Source organism: Solanum tuberosum, unplaced genomic scaffold (assembly GCF_000226075.1).
Source record: "Solanum tuberosum cultivar DM 1-3 516 R44 unplaced genomic scaffold, SolTub_3.0 scf00286, whole genome shotgun sequence".
Lineage (NCBI taxonomy): Eukaryota > Viridiplantae > Streptophyta > Magnoliopsida > Solanales > Solanaceae > Solanum > Solanum tuberosum.
The window spans coordinates 324,246-336,883 of NW_006239210.1; positions in this window are offsets into that span (position 1 = coordinate 324,246).

Sequence of the window (12,638 nt, forward strand, 5' to 3'; positions counted from 1 at the left end):
GTGAACAAGGAAGTGGCTGATCAACTTTCTCCATGAGGTTTAATGTAACAACCTTACATTATAGCAGCCCAACTCTTGGATGTTATGACCAAAATTAACTGGGCATGGTACACCCGTGAAGATCAGGTCTCCCCTCTCACTTTTAAATTGACAAAGGAGCAGCTTGATAAAGATCAAGAGAGGGACCAAAACATGGCAAAGATGATGACCCAACTTGACATTTTGGCCAAAAATGTCATGGGAGTTGGTGCTAAGAGTGTCAATGTTGTGGGTGTGGGTTTTGTAAACCCTGATAAGGCCAAGTTTGAAGCATTGTACAATGAAGAAGTGAACTTCCTAGCCAACCAATGAGAAGGTTATCGTGCAAACTACCCAAGGCCGGGTGGTAACCAAGGTTGGAACAGAGATAAGGGTTGGAGAGACCGGGATAGATGATAGCATCCAAGGAAGCTCTACTCCATTGAAGGACAAGGATGAAGCTTTAGAAACTCCAAGGAGGCCCATAACAAGATCTCAAACCAAGGAGTTCAATGATAAGCTCAATGGGCTTCAATCGCTTATCCAAAGGTGTCTTATTGGGGAAGAAGAGCTCAAGCCCATGGGAGAGGAATTGTCCAAATGCTACAATTATTTGGTGGCCCAAATTCAAGCCCAAGATGAGGATTTTTAAGGTCCAATTTCGTGCAAATAAGGTCAAGAAGAGTCCAAGAATCAGCCACAACAAGAGTTGCTTTCTGCCCAAGTTTTGAGAGAAGACTAGTCAAACTTTCCAAGATTGTCAAGATTCTTTTCCTAGTTGGGATTTACCTTATTTATTTATTTATTTATTTATATATAGGTTATTAATATTTTCCTTAGTCTATTTATGGTCTCCTAAGTACCATTTAATGCTTTCCTAGAAGTACTAAATTTGTTCCTAGTTAGGTTACTTTATTTCCTTTCTAGAGTAGGATTCCTTGTAGTTGTCTTTCTAGGGTTCCTTGGACGTTTTTTTTCCCTTCTCCTATATATAGGAGTCCTTTTCATTCATTAAAGAACAATTTAGATTGATATTAATAATATTTGAGAGAGTTCCTTGAACCTTTGTGACTTGTTCTTTGAGAATTTATCTTTAAACCTTTACTAGTTTCATAGTTTAAGGTATAAAGTAACTTCTTCTTGTGATATCTTTGGTTTCTTTTTGGTATTCTTTAGAAGGTGATTAGTTTCTACATACTAATTATTGTCTTTAGTTACTCATAAAGCGGTCAAGATCCAAATCTATCGTTTTGATTCGTTTTCTCAAGTAAAGGCGTTAGATTTCTTCCATAAATCTATACGTTGTTACTTGGATCTTTTCAAGGCCTTAGAACATCTAATCCTTGAAAATTCTTGGATCTTTCCTTTGAATTTCCCATATCTTTAGTTAGGTTTTTTTGTTTCTTTTCTTTTGTGCTTCCGCATTCTAATATTCAATTCTCTAATTGTTATCTCCTTAACCTTGTTGTTATCACTAAGGTAGAACCATTAAATTAGCTTAGGTGGATCCACTAAGACCTATGAGGGAACATAGTTATGGGATAAGGAGATTGCTACTAGATACCCTGCCTCAACTCATGTGAGGGCATCCATCTCAAGAGATTGCTTCTATAAACCCTGCCTCAACTCACGTGAGGGCTTCCATCTCAATCAATATCACCACTCGGTGCTTAGCATTATTCCCCACGGAGTACTTATCATTCATTACTTGAGTTCATTATTATGGAAGAATTCATCAACACTCAATCCAATATCATTCATAAGATAGCTCGTAGATTCAATAGGTGAGAATAGACTTTCAACAACACCACCAATACATCATAGTCATAATCACACTACTCTCAATGTTCTCATAAAGCATATACATAAATCTCATAATTATGCATAATTCTTATAATTTTCCCTTCAAGGACCATAGATCATGATTCATCAACACATCTAGAATTACTACATTAGACATGGATAATAACATAATTTAAGTAACCCAACTATAACAAGCATAATTTTATATCATACTTCTATAATCATCAAACCCACTTCATAATGCATAATTGGGAAGTTTAGGGATTTCATGGGTTCTTGGGAAAATTTTATCATAAATAAACAATAATTCATCAATTAAATCATAATCCATTATAAATCAACCATTAAAAGCTTTTTTGGAAAGAACCCATAAGATTGAAGTCAAACCCTAACTTTGGAGAGATCACTAGTTTTGAAATTGAGTTTGGAGGGACTCCATGGATGAAAGCTATCCATGGATGAAGGACTATTATACCTTTTGAAGATTTACCAAGAATTTGAGGAGAAAAATATTTTTTCTTCAAGCCCTACCTTCAACTTTCCTCTTCTTCTTCCTTGGAGTTCTAGAGAGAGAAATATTGGAGAAGATGAACTCTTTTGGGTTTTGATTTTGTGTTTTGGGATTTAATGGAGTAAATGGGTTGGTTAATTACTTAAAAAGGTTTATATATGTGTATAAAAACAATAAAAAATGACCTCATTTAATAACTACCTAATTAGGAATTTACCAAAGAACCCCTCACTAGGAAGCCCCTCCTAGGGACCACGACTAGGCTCACGACCCGTCAAGGGCATCATGGCTCGTGGTGGTGCCCGTGGTCCCTTGACCAGTAGCCACCTCAACTTGGCAACCCTCCCATGAGCTGAAGGCAACCCCACGAGCCTTCCCATGGCCCGTGGTCTTCACCACGAGCCGTGAAGTGGCTCGTGAAGGGGAGCCTTTCTTGGGCAGCTTTTTGAGCTCACTGCCTCACCCACCATGGGTGGCACCACGACTCGTGGTGGCCACCATGGGTCATGAAGACCCTCGCGGTCATGGTGTGCAATGTCTAGGCATGTTTTGGTAGCCTTGGCCCCCTTACCATGTCCCTCGCCCAATTCCCTTGCCCCTTGCCCTTCACTCTTGACATTAACCCTCACGTTTAGGCTCTAGTTTAACCTACTAATTTCTGAGGCACACAAACATATTCACCGCTCCTTTCTTTTTTTTTACTGTCTCTCTTTGCATGGGTCACCTTCTTTTTCTTGGCCCAAATTTTGGTAATTATACCAATTCCACTTGTAGTTGTTCTTGTTCAGTCACTGTGCAATTTCTTTGAGCAATATTTAGGGCTTTGCTACCATAGTATATGAGATGAAGAATCTCCTCGTGCCTCTACCGTAACACTATGCCAAGTGCTACCCCACTATAAATGCACATAACTTCGAACAATTAGTCCCAATCTGTTGAAATGATGATGGGTGTAGAAATCAGATTCTCTTTTAATTCTTCAAACACCTTCAAACAGGCCTCATCAAAAACAAACTTCTCTCCTTCTCTAAACTTACATAATGGGTGCGCTATCTTGGATAAATTGTGATAAAAGCTTGTATGTCCCCAGAAAGGTTTTTACACCCTTAATAGAGATAGGTGGGGGTAATATATCTATCACCTCAATTTTTGCTTGATCAACTTCAATACATTTATTAGCAATCCACCGAGAACTATGCCTTCTTTCACCATGCAGTGGAATTTCTCCAAGTTTAGCACAAGATTAGATTCTTCACACCTCTTAATTACATCACCCAGAAGGGAAAATCAATCATCAAATGAGTCAATTAGCATTGAAAATTCATCCATGACAACTTCAATTGTGTCTTCCACCATGTTTGAGAATATGAACATCATGCAACGCTAAAAAGTCTTCGGTGCATTATAAAATTTGAGTGGCATCCTCTTAAAGCAAACGTCCCATATCGGCAAGTGAGAGTAGTCTTCTCTTGGTCTTCATGGGAATTTGATATCTGATTATTGCCTCAATAACCATCAAGAAAACATTATTATCATTTACCTACAGAATGATCTAACATATAATCCTTAATGACATTGGGAAGTAATATAGAGATAATCCATGTATACCCTCCAACTAGTGACTGACCTCATAGAAATAAACTCATCCTTTGGATTTGTCCCAACCATGATTTCTCCTTTCTTAGGCACACATCGGATAAACCACTCCAGCATCTAACCACTTGATAATTTTTTTTGATGACTTCTTGCATGGGTTGATTTAGTCTCCTCTAGTGCTCAATGCTAGGTTTACAATCAGGTATGATTTGGATTTTTTGAGAACATATGCCCAGTGAGATACCTATAATGTGAGAAATGGTCCATCCAATTTACTTTTTAAGAAATCTCAACACAGATGTCAAAGCCTCCACTTGTCTTTCAATTAGATCTGCAACAATGATGACTGGCAAGGTATCCTTTTGGCCCAGAAACATATACCATAAGTGAGAGGGAATATCTTTGATTTCTAACTTTAGAAGTTCATTAATACACGGTTTTGTTGGAAGGGTTTCTCTATTATACATTTCTAAGTCAAGTTTCTAAGGTGTAAAATTGTACTTCACCAACCCATCAAGTTCATTAGTCAACTCCTTATACTCTCCAATAAGCTCTACATCAAAGTTCATTATCATTGCCGCTAGTTCATCAACTTCTAGTCTTTCTTCAATTGGCAGATCATATTGCTCTTCACTAATTAAGTCCATGAGGGACACCACTTTGACATCACTTTGATGCTTCATCATTTGACAAATGTTGGAAGTTACATCTTCCTTATTCAATCTGAAGTTCATCTACCTTGCCTATTCACTAAACACATCTCAAAAGGATTATAGGTAGTGTATAAAAAAAATCTAGGGTTTATCAAGGTTCTTCCAAAGAAAGGTAAGGCTCAAAGGTGTTCAAAAGAGTTTCACATGCTCATAGGTAGGTCACAAAAATAGGTATATGTCAAATTAGCTCACACTCTTTAAAATTGTCTAAGATCATCTCAAGAGTACACCTTTCTAAATTAATCAGAATAACGGGGCAAATTCTAGGTTTATTCATACATGGTTCAAAGTAAGCTAATCACACAAGGCATCGATACTTCAATCAAACAAAACTAGACACGCTCGCTAGTGTGCAGCGGTCATCACAAGAGAATCAATTTGATAAATGGCTAATCACAACGAGATGCAAAGAGTTCACATATTGTCTATGCAACTTCATTTAGCCTCATCGTAGTCGTACAATCATGTTTATTCAATTGGGAGCACTATTCAAGTCATCAATATTCATCGAAACCGAGACTCAAATTGGTTTTGCAAAAGAACAGCCACTTTTAACACAAGAGGTGGCGAATTTTTTTCGAATGGATCAAAATTATTTTGCAAGTGAAACAACAAGAGCCATGAGCTCAAACATCTACAGAAAAGTAGTAATTTAAAATAATAATTAAAAACAGACAACCCAAATATCCAAATAACACACAAAAGGTGTGGTCCTCACCCCACCACAAATAAAAAGTGTTTGTCCTCAAATGCAAGTAATAAAATATCCATAAAGGGCAGATAAAGAAAAATAGAGAGGGAGGTAAAGAGGGAATCCTGCTCGGCGCATCTGTCTGGGTTTCAAAGCTGAAGGTAACCTCTAGAAGGACCCGCTCCACTGAATCCCGCAGCCGGAGCTTTGGCCAAGGAAGCCTGCACAATAGCATCTATCATGATTTCCTCAGTCTCTGCTACGTCGTTTGATGTAGCTCCCTCGAACATCTCTTCATCAGTCTCTGCTTCCGCTCCCGAATCTTCTGTATGCTCCTCTCTATCCCCATATCCAGTAGTGTTCTGAGGCCTCTCAGGCATGGCTGGAATTTCCACTATCCCAAAGACCATGGACACATCAGTGGCCTTCAAGTGATTGACATCTTCTCGTAGCTCAGTAATAGCAGCTTTTAAAAATCTTATCTCACTAGTGGACCTTTGCTTGTGCTCACACACCGCTATCCTGGCCGCTAAGGCTTCGATGGTAATGTTCAGGGGTGTCATAGCATCAGTTAGGGCCGTCTGGATCATGCCTGAACAACTGCTTCTAAACAAGAGGCCCGACGATCAGCAGAAAGGGCCATTTGTCTGATATGAAGAAGGGAAGCATGGGTGAGTGGGGACCTGGAAATAGCAGCAGAGGAACCTGGAGTGTCAGTGGAAGTAGCAGTGGTAATGGATATACCTGAAGGTCTAAGAGCTGGAGTGAGCAAAAGTGCTTTTGTAGGTGTAGATCTAGTGGTCGCCACTTCAGTCTACTTCTTTTCAGCTTGATCCTTAAGATATTCGGCTTCGATCTTTTGGATATCGGTCGAGGTTGTGGGCATCACTTCTACATCCTTCTCTGCATCCAGAGGTACTCGGGCATTTCTGCACAATGCGGTAATTAATATCAGAAAAGATAGAGATGTCTGGATTTGCTTGGCGCGCATATGGATTTCAGATGCAATAATTGTTCCCTGATTTATCCTTATTTTCTCTATGATGCACCCAAGACATGCTTCTTTAGCGAGGCGAAGAATTGATTCATTCTGTGATGGCATAATGGAGCTGCTGATAAATCTGAACCAGTATCTTGCAGCTATGTTCAGATCTTTCTTTTTGATTGGGATTCCTTCTGCTAGCCATTTCAGAGCATTATTATCTGAGATTAGTGGAACCAACCACTGTTTCATCGCATCCAGCTGCTTCGTTCTGATCAAGTGCTGACAGTGATCATTAATCTTAGTGGACATACCCAGTGCTATGTTGATAGCCTCACTGTCACAAGCTACTTTCTTTCCTATGACCACTACATAGTCAATTGCTTTGAAAGACGCAACAAGTCTCTTCCGCTGAGGTACCAATGCATTGTATGCACTATAAAACTCTCTGACCCAGCTTGGCATAGAAGAACCATGTGGTTTTGTGAAAACTTGAAATTTGTGATATTTTAGGCACTCTATTATCTCAGGATACCTATCGATCACCCCATTTATGGATAGCCATTTTTCTTCAATGATTGTTCTTAGTCCATCAGAATTAAATCTATTTGATGATCTAGGCGAGGGGGCTTGTACTGGAGGTGTCAGTATTATTGCCTGTTCTGGAGATGGAGGAGTCTGAGTAGTGGATGGAGGATTTCTGATCCGCGATGGGTCATTAGGCTGTTTGGATCGTAGCTCATTCCTCTGTGCCTCTATTAGTTCGTCTTCATCTGAACTCATACTCTCACTATCGTATGTTGTTGGGTCATTGGTGTAAAAACCCATGCTATCAGAACTAGCATCTGATAGCTCAACGATTTTGTCATTGCCCTTGCCTCTTTTGCTCGCACTGGAAGGTTTCACAACAATACTTTTGGATGCAGTTGCATCATTGTTGATTGTTATCCCTTTTTTCTTTCTTTGAGTTGGCTTGTTGCTTCTTGTAACTTTAGATCTGGCCATATCTGCAGTCAATAAGGAGTAAGTTAGAAATAAGTAAATCAGTGGTGCAGACCTTTAGTGGCAGACAGATGTGCTGAACTTGTCGGCGAATCGCCAATCTCTTTGGCGAGTCGGGTCGAGCTTGCCTCCGATTTTGCCCTAATAGCTTTCACTAGTCGACGATGAGAAAATGCGAATTGCCGATTACTATCGGCGATCAAAGGTTCGTTCGCTGAAAGTTACAGTGCAATAAAGATTCGGGAATGCAGACAGAGGGCGATCGAAGTCACTTTAGGCGAGCCGCCTAGTTGTTTGACGAACCCGACCCAGTTCGCTAAACAACCTAACGTGCCTCCCTTAAATTCGAATTCGACCTCGCAAATTCCCAAAATACAATTTAACAGTTGCAAAAGTGAAATTAAATTAATAACCATGACATTCATTCACCCAAACCTCAAATCATTTCATGCACAGGCAAAGAGAGATTTCAAAAATCGAGATCAAGTAGGCATGATTCTTAGATCGAATCTGGCATTTAGACTAGATAGGTTTATCAGAGAGAGGCCAAGAACATGTCAACCCAAATTAAATTAATGAGAGAACAAACTTTTAGTAGTTTCGGGAGTTGGGAGAAACCAACCTCTTATGTTGCTTGAACTGTGTTGAAATGCTAGGAAGCAATGTAATTCCACGCTTTAGCACTAATCGACAACTAAAATACCTCGAGTGTAGAGATAATGAAAATTACTTACTACGTGCGGTTTTTTCGACAGTGGAAATTGAGTGGAAAATGAACATTTTTCCATTTCTTTGAGACTATTAGTCTTTAAAAAATGTCCAGTTGTTGCTCATTCGGCGATATTAGTTTGTACCGCTGAATGATTCAGCGTTACGCCAATCGATTTGTCCTTATCGCCGATTGTTACATACTGTAGCTTGGATCTTGAGTCTGCCGATGATCTAGATTGAAGTCGCCGAATAGTTCGGCTACTTCGCCGAATAGGACTATCAATTACCAATCCACATTTTTCATTCATTATCCATGGTTTCTCCTACGAAATTAATACACCATTATTTCTAGAATAAAACTAAAGCTCGTAAGGTTTTGGGTTGCCTCCCAAACAGCGCCGTAGTTAACGTCGTGGCACGACGCAGGTCGCTGCTCAAACCGGTTTTTTGGTGTTACACCTAATGTAGCTAGGTGATCCCGCCTTCTCATACAGATGAAGCTGAGGTAGTGTAAGATTCAAGAGAGTTTCGATTAGCTTAATGGACCTAGAATGAGAGCTACTCATCTAATTTAGCATTTCGACATTTTCTCTAATTTCCTCTAGTACTTTGTCTTGCTCATTCAGCTTTTGGAGGATGGTTAACAACGTATCGTTGATACGTCTGTTTTCAATGTCCATGCATCTGATCTGTAGATGATGGGTGCTTGCTCTTTCCTTTGGACATCAACTCCAGTTCTTCGACCTTTTGGGTCAACCTATTCATTTGATCCAACAAAATGGTCAATTGTTGGTCGCTCTCTCCATCCTTGTTGGTTTTAGTTGCAAGGTCAAGGAATTTGGCTGCGGTCTCATAGGGGTATTTCTCACGTCCACTTGGCATGAGTTGGTTCATTATTTCTCTATTTTCAGAACTTAGACCCTGTAGAAGCATTCCAATAGGATTAAATCGGGCATTTCTTGAGTTGGGCAGTGTATCAATAGTGTTTTAAACCGCAGCCACGACTCATGAAAGGGTTCTCCTTCAAGATGCTTGAAATTTAGGATGTGATCCCTGAGCCTCGTCACTTCTGCTGGAAAAGGCTCCATTGGTCCACCTTCTCCATCATGTATACTCATTGTCCTTCCTCAATGTAACACCCCGTAAATTCTATGACTTAAGTTAGAGCCTCACCTTATGAATAATGACTTAAAAATAGTTAAAATGATTTTTCTAAACCTTAATTAATGCAATTGACTTGGTTTGGAAGAGTAGAAGTCTAAACGTCAAGAAACAAGCACGACGTCCGAAAACTAGAGAAGAATGTGTTCTAGTGTGTCCTTAGGTTTTGGGCACGTTTGGCAGTGGCGTATGATGGTATAATCTGGTGAAAAGATTTAAAATAGGTAAATATATTGTCACACCCCAACCCTAGGTAAGGCGGACAAGTACCATATGAACACATGATTTACAAGTGACCTGTGATTAGAAAGTAAACTACTATGCAGATAGATTTACTGATGAGAAGCTTCATATACAACACATATTGACTAGCTGAACCGATACATTTGACAAGTGAAACTATGAATACAGATGATAGCTTTACAATGTCTACAAAGCCTCTACTGGAATCCATGACTGTACCACTATGAAATACGCATAATAAAGACTCAGCAAAGCCCCGAATCAACTTGGAGCTCATCAACAACCGTTGAGTATCATGTACTTCTATTGGGGAGATCTACTAGTTGAGAACATGTACCTGCAGCATGAAATGCAGCATCCCCAATAAGGGACATCAGTACGAAAGAATGTACTGAATATGTAAGGCATAATACAAGCATATATAAAATGTGAGCTCAAGTGAAACCAAATAGCAATAAATAAGGATTAGAGACCACCTTTGCTTATACTTGTGGAATCGTGTATGTTACATTCTTTTCTTTAATTTTCTTTACATTATAATATTTATAAGACATATGATACAAATGACCAGCTAGCTGATCAGCGGTAGAAGATGATGACCCATGCTAGGCATTTTAACCCCTGAGATGGTGTCCTCATAATTCCACAAATTGGGATCGGCCCATGCTAGGCTTTCGCCCTTGAGCTGCCACCCTCTTATACCAATTGGGATCGGCCTATGCTATGCTTTCGCCCCTGAGCTGCCACTCTTCTATACCAATTGGGATCGACCCATGCTAGGCATTTACCCCTAGGCTGCCACCCATAATTATATAGATAGCTTCACTTAAATTCTTTATCTTTGAGATTGTTGTTTTGACGTTCATAACTTTTTCGAGATTGTTTTTTGGATAATCATAACTCTTTAGAGATTGTTATTTTGATGATCATTATCTCTTTTGAGATTGCTATTTTGGTGGTCATAATCATTGTTGAGATTTGGAACTATGGACCAGTAGTAGAAGACATATGAATATGGACTTACGATAATAACAATGACATGGGAAGCAAATGTGACATACACATTTGCTTCCCAAATTGAAGCATATGACTCAGTTAAGCATTTTGACATCTCAAATTGAAGCACATATCAAGTGAAGACATTTAACATTCAACCAAGAGATTTGAACTCTATATGGTAGCCGGATACTCACTAACTAATATCAAATAGAAGGTATACATGAAAGTGGAACCAAGGGAAAACGTGGACAGAATCAACTTAAGACGGATACATATTCCAAGTAAGTACATATAAAATGTACAACAGAGCAAGTAGGGATCTTGTGAGGTAACATTATAGTCTAACACAATGTAAGTAATAACCAGTAAATGGAACATATGAACATGTGGCAAAATGACATATATATAGATAATTGAAGCTAGTTGGCATGATATGGGCAGATCGTATATCCAACATACAAACATATGTACCATGTGTAATCTAGGATAATTTGATTTATGTAAGGGAAATACGTGCCAAAGGTACTTTGACGGTGAAACAAGTTTAAACCTTGCATGCTAATACTTGGTAGAGTAAGCACGTACATTTAGTAACAGACTCATATTAGAGTACTCACTTTAATGCTCTAGGGAGTAGGAACTGCACCTATGGATCAGTCACTACCAAGGGCACTTAGAAAGTTTACTTTTGTAATGCAAGTGTTGGATTCATTCCAAAGAAATAGGAAATCGAATAGCCTTACATACCTTGCTATACAATTCAAAAAGTATGACTTAAGCTCCTTCTCTTCAGATTACTAATCTACAATAAAATAAGTTGTAAGACTAGTATTAGTAGCTAATCAATCAATTTGAGCTACTTGATCTCACCGAAATAATAACCACGCAGTAAGCATGCAATTTATCTAGTCAATGTTTTATTTCCTTCCCTTTCCCTTAAATCACATCTATATATTGTACAACCTTCGTATCAAGTCCTCCCCAAACCTCCCTGCAATATTTAAGTCCTTTAACGTCTCCATAACTTACCCGCACATCCAGTCACATCCCTTATCATAACATACATAAAACAATCCTTAAACATAATAATGTAACAAAAGAAATATGAATCATGGTTTCTGATCACCAGCACTTGAAGAGTTAACATACTTTTAAGGTGCTCAAACAAGCTCATGACTGAAGTTAAAGAGGACTCCCTCCATGGTTGTCCCAACATGCACTAATCACCAGAACATCCTCCCCAATATTACACCATGTAAAAGTAACAATTTCCAACTCACTAACACATACCAAGTGTCCTAATTAAATCAAGCACAAGAGGGAGAAAATTGCAGTAGCTTACCTTGCTGGACAGAACTATCACTTGCTAAGACTTGGTTTCTTCAAGGTAAATGTTGTCCTCCTTAACTTGTCTTAAATTATACCTTCCAATAGCTTGAACTCCGTAATATTCAAGAAACCTAATGGTATTTAATGGCTGATGTATGAAGCTAAGAGAGAGAAGAGAGAAAGCTCTAGAAATCAATTTTTTTGCAAAGTAAAAATGGTTGGAAAAAGCTGATATCAATCCCTTTTAAAGGGACCTGCTTTGGCTGACTTTCTCACTCATTTTGGGCCATAATTTTTCAAGTAGGTGACCCACCTACTTGGACTTTTCACTTGGGCCTTTTTGGACTTGAGAACATTGGGCCTTTTGCCACCTTTCTTGTACTTCTTTTGCAGCCAAACATTTGTCTTTAATTTAGGCCACACATTTAAGTATGTGATGTACCTACTTTTCCATTCAAATTATTTCTTGTGGGCTTGGAAAGATTGGACCTTGGCTGTCGATTCTCCCCTTATTCTACTATTCAACTTGGGGCAGATTAATGCAAGTAGGTGTAGTGTACTTGGCCCAATAACATGGTCAAAAGAGTCTTAGTAGGTGATGCACCTACTTGGTCCTTTGGGCTGGTCAATAAGTCAAAGTAGGTGATGCACTTACTTGTCATCTACTAGCTTAGTGAAGTCTAGGAAGCACCTTAATATTTTATTCCATTTCTAGACCTTAATACCTTTAACATAACTTAAAACTTATATACACTATGTCACTTTAAAATTTAGACTCAAATACCACCTTATGATCTCAAGTTTAAATACTTCCATCAACGTCAACTTAATCGGGTCGCATCAAAATCTATGGGCAGTTCACTTTAAACCTATTCTATT